The sequence below is a fragment of the Bidens hawaiensis genome, unplaced genomic scaffold (assembly GCF_021521415.1).
Source record: "Bidens hawaiensis isolate Kalapana, Puna unplaced genomic scaffold, B.hawaiensis_p1.1 tig00054859_1, whole genome shotgun sequence".
NCBI classification, from domain to species: domain Eukaryota; kingdom Viridiplantae; phylum Streptophyta; class Magnoliopsida; order Asterales; family Asteraceae; genus Bidens; species Bidens hawaiensis.
In genome coordinates this window covers 216-5441 of record NW_027499879.1, presented here as the reverse complement: position 1 = coordinate 5441, position 5226 = coordinate 216, and the positions used below count along the sequence as shown (strand labels likewise).

Here is a 5226-nt window from a genome sequence, read left to right as displayed (position 1 = left end):
GATGACACATTCATACTCAATCATTGACAGTTACAAGCAGTGATCACACATTCAATCATATTGAATCACATTCATTCACAGTCAGTTACATACAATCACACAGTCTCACAACAAAAGGGTATTGAGCAATTAAGCAAATACTCTTGAGATTCTCTGACACTCACTATTATCTTCTCCACAAATATACTGATTCTCACGCCGGAGGGTTACCCCAAAGAGGACCCCTCTGTCCCTTTCTGAGGGGTAAGTAACGGCGCTGTTCATTTTGTAGGTGGAAGAACACTGATCCAGAAGAACCATCGGTGAAATAGTATAATCACACCCGAGGAAAGTAGATCTGCTACCAGTGAGTAGATCCACGTTTCTTCACATGGAATAAATTACTTGGTGAATAAGTCGAGCAAATGACTTGGACAACAAGGAATTTATTTATTATCTATTGTTTAAATATGTTTTTACAAATTAGTATTTGAGTATGATAAGGAGTTTGTATACTAGTCTAATTAGGTGGTTTTCACTGGTTGGACTCTTGAACTGAACGAGTTTTATTTCACCGCACTGTCGTGTCTTCGAGCGAGTGTTTATGGGCGTTAATCTTAGGTGAATGTTTTACCAGGACCAAAAGACGAGTGTATCCCGATGTGATGAATTTAGCCAATAGTTAATTTTAAAAAATCGTTGGCCGTTAAAAAAAAAGTTCCATTGGCTGTAAATGAAATGTAATTTGTAGCAGAGGTGAGAGCGTATGAGATGTCCTTTTATTTTAAAAAATAAAATTAAATTACAAATGTAGCCCAAGAAGCCCAATAAAGTGGCCCACACCCATCTCTCTCGGCCCTAATGAATATCACCGGCTTTCGTCCTCTCCACCGCCGTATCGAAAACATCTGGCGAATTTTCCGGCCTGAGCCTGCAGTCGTGGTCATCACGCGCCTCCTCAATTTCATTATTTGATTCACAACCTCATCGTGTAAGTTCTTTATTCTTATATAGCTCTAACCCTGGCCTTTTAATTTTATCGTGAAATTTTGATAATAATTATTAATTAGGTTAAAATTCACTGATAATTCATAATTTCTTCGTGTTAACATAAATTAATGTAGTTTTGCGTCCAACGATTACTATTTTAAAGATCAAATGTTCGTTTAATACTTTAATGCATATGCTTGTTTACAATTTGTAAACCAGCCCGAGATTGACTCGTTTCGTGCTCTTTATTTTTTAAAGATTGAGCTCGGCTCGTGAGTCTTTTTTATTTTGAAGCTCGAGTTCAGCTGGATTTTTGTTTATTAATTTATACACATTTATAATTAATTTTATTTATATTGAGAAAACCTTTAATGAGAGCGTAAACTCGACTCGAGCTGCAGTAACTTAAATGAGTTGAAGCTTGGCTGTGCAGTGTGAAATTAATACATAGAAGTCCAAACGAGTTCAAAGTTAAAAATACACAAAGCTCGATAAGGCTTGATGATCTAAACAATCATCCCATACAAGGGTCTACCTCTGGCTCGATAACTAAACAAGCTTTATTTGAGGCTCGGCTCGAGCTTTTTATCGATCCGAGTAGCTCGTGAACCTCTAATGTCGTGTTTTCTGTTCTTCAGGAATACTGAATACTGAGTTTCTGGTGCATACATTCGGAATTTTATCAACGTTTTTAAATTTCGTGATTGTTCGAGATGATATGTAAAAGCAGTTGAATTCAAACATGAAGGTGCTTGTTACAAGCCGAGGTATAATCAGTTAACGAATCACATCTTGTTTTGATCATCTGTTTACTAATTATCTGTTAATGCAGGTAAGTTATTCTACAATATTAATATTCTGTACGAGCGGTTATCATCTACGCGTATTATATCCCTCAATCTGCAACAAAGAGCCTGTTCTTCACTAAACAAAATCAATCATGAACACATTACAAGATTCGATGAAAAAAGACAGGCAGTCGATTCCGTGTGCCAGATATTAGAGGGCGGTCAATGGTCAACATCTTTGGAGAACACTTTACTAAAACATAAAGAAAGTGCACAACCCGATTTTGTTATTTCTGTTTTATGGAAGTTAAAAGATGTTAATCTCGCGTTAAGTTATTTCAAATGGGCCGAGAGAAAGACCGGTCAACCGCATTGTCCAGAAGCATACAACTCACTTCTTATGGTGATGGCAAGAAGTCAAACCTTTGGTCAACTCGAGCAAGTTTTCGAAGAAATGAATCGTGCCGGTTTTGGCCCGGGTAATAACACGTGTATCGAGTTAATCGCGAGCTGTGTCAAGAATAATAAGGTTAAACAAGCTTATGACATTATTCAGTTAATGAGAACGTTTAAGCTTCGGCCCGCGTTTTCCGCTTACACGACTCTTATAGGCGCCCTATCAACCGTGAATGAACCCAATCCCGATCTCATACTCACGTTGTTTCACCAAATGTAGGAGCTCGGTTATGAGGTACACGTGCATCTATTCACAACTGTGATACGTGTGTTTGCTAGATCTGGTCGGGTTGACTCGGCTCTTGCTTTGTTAGATGAAATGAGAAGCAATTATGTTGACGGTGATATTGTTTTATATAACGTGTGCATCGACTGCTTCGGTAAGGCGGGAAAAGTGGATATGGCTTGGAAATTCTTTCACGAAATGAAAGCTCACGGTATCATGCCGGATGATGTCACATACACTAGCATGATAGGTGTTCTATGCAAAGCTAATAAGCTCAACGAAGCCGTTGACTTGTTTAACCAAATGGAGCATAACAGGAAAGTCCCGTGTGCGTATGCTTATAACACTATGATCATGGGTTATGGGATGGCGGGAAGGTTTGATGAGGCGTTTAAATTACTTGAGAGGCAAAGATCGAAGGGCTCGATTCCGAGTGTCGTGGCGTTTAATTGTATTCTCACTTGTCTCGGGAAAAAGGGGAAAGTAGACGACGCGTTGAAGTTGTTTGAAGATATGAAGAAAGACGCGTCGCCTAATTTATCGACTTATAACATTGTTATCGATAATCTTTGTAAGTCGGGTAAGCTTGATATCGCGTTAAATATTCGAGATTCCATGAAGGAAGTGGGCTTGTATCCGAATATCTTAACCGTTAACATAATGATCGATTGGTTGTGTAAGTCACAACAACTCGATGCCGCGTGTGAAATATTTGAAAATCTTGATAATAATTGCCCGCCAACCGTTTACACGTATTGCTCGCTTATCGAGGGATTAGGTCGACATAACCGAATGGATGACGCGTATAAGTTATACGAACGGATGTTGGAAGCGGGTGTTACTCCAAACGTTGTCGTTTACACGTCTCTCATTAGAAACTTTTTTAAATTAGGACGAACCGAAGACGGTCACAAGGTTTATAAAGAAATGATCCGAACCGGGATCGTTCCCGATTTAACGCTTTTGAATACGTACATCGATTGCGTGTTTAAAGCGGGTGAAACCGAAAAGGGTCGGGTTTTATTTGACCAAATCAAGAACCACGGTGTCGTACCGGACGCGCGAAGCTACTCGATACTAATTCACGGGTTAATAAAAGCCGGGTTCGCACGGGAAACTTATAAAATATACAACACGATGAAGAAAACCGGGTGTGTTATGGATACACTCGCGTACAACACGGTTATTGACGGGTTTTGCAAATCGGGTAACGTTAACAAAGCGTACCAGCTTCTTGAAGAGATGAAAGTGAAGGGGTGTGCACCGACCGTGGTCACGTCCGGGTCGGTTATCGACGGGCTCGCTAAAATCGACCGACTCGATGAAGCTTACATGCTTTTCGAAGAAGCTAAATCTCAAGGTATTGTGTTAAATGTAGTTGTGTATAGTAGCCTTGTTGATGGGTTTGGTAAAGTAGGCCGAATTGATGAAGCTTATTTAATAATGGAAGAGTTAATGCAAAAAGGTTTAACCCCGAACGTGTACACGTGGAATTGTATGCTAGACGCGTTAGTAAAAGCCGAGGAAATCGATGAAGCACTCGTGTGTTTTAACTCGATGAAGGATTTAAAATGCATCCCAAACGCGATAACGTATAGTATAATAATAAACGGGTTGTGTAAAGTTCGAAAATTTAATAAGGCGTTTGTGTTTTGGCAAGAGATGCAAAAACACGGGTTGCAACCGAATGTGGTTACATATACAAGTATGATATGTGGGCTTGCACGGGCCGGAAACGTTTTGGAGGCTAACCGTCTTTTCGATAGGTTTAAGAAAAGTGGTGGTGTACCCGACTCGGCTTGTTATAATACTATGATTGAAGGGTTGAGTGCGTCGAATCGGGCGATGGAGGCGTACATGTTGTTTGAGGATACTAGGTTGAATGGGTGTTTTGTGTATCCTAGTACTTGTGTTGTACTCATGGATTCATTGCATAAGGCTGAGTGCCTTGAGCAGGCTGCAATTGTGGGTGCTGTTTTGAAGGAAACAGCTAAGGCTCAACATGCTTCTAGTTCTATGTAACATGTTTTTTTAACATTATATTGGTGTTTATATCAGAATTATGTTTTAAGGTTATAAATTTTGAATCTTTTTAGTTATATTTGCTTTCTTGGATGTATACGTGTTGGATCAAATATACTGTTTCCTGGCTTTAATCATCTTAACGAAACCTTCGCCGGAAATCAGAATACGAAATCCAAACTCATATCTTCAGATGGCGTGTGACAAGGACGGATAGGGGTAAATACAATCTGGCATTGGCATTACTTCCGTGCATCTTGGAGACTCGACAGAACCCGACACTGGCCAAGGATCCGGACAACATCGCACCCATTTGGGTCCATAATAATGATCTTGAACCAAGCTTAGGGTTTTATCCTTATCAAAATGGCCCGACAAGTCGACAACCCATCTGCATGACACTTCAAAATAATAGCATAAAAGCGACAAACTGTAAATCTGTTGAAGTTTTTCGCCTTTGATGATTTATCAGGTTGCATTGCTCGAGGAAGAGTTTCACAATCCATTTTTGGATCACTTTTTTCGGGGTTAATATGAGGAAATCCGATCACTGTTCGAAAGTCGAAACTACCAATCGATTTTCCCAAAGAGGAACTTCCGTTTCCTGTTCCCCGTAGCGACCCTTGAGGGATACACGGGCACACATCTGTGAATCCTGAAATGTGAAGTGTTAATCTTGATTAAAGGACTAGAATGGTAAATTAACAAAGTTAAAGGGTTAAAGATTAAAAGTTGGTGATAAAGATAATCAAGAGAAGAGATAAA

At 39.6% G+C, this 5226-nt stretch overlaps 1 pseudogene across 1 annotated transcript; it reads left to right on the top strand.

The window, feature by feature from the left end:
* The first annotated feature begins 873 nt into the window (after nt 1–873).
* LOC143600740 (uncharacterized) lies at nt 874–4485 on the top strand (annotated as a pseudogene). The gene is made up of 3 exons (XR_013147528.1): nt 874–970; nt 1608–1736; nt 1802–4485. The product of XR_013147528.1 is annotated as an uncharacterized LOC143600740 (transcript).
* Nucleotides 4486–5226: the final 741 nt, after the last annotated feature.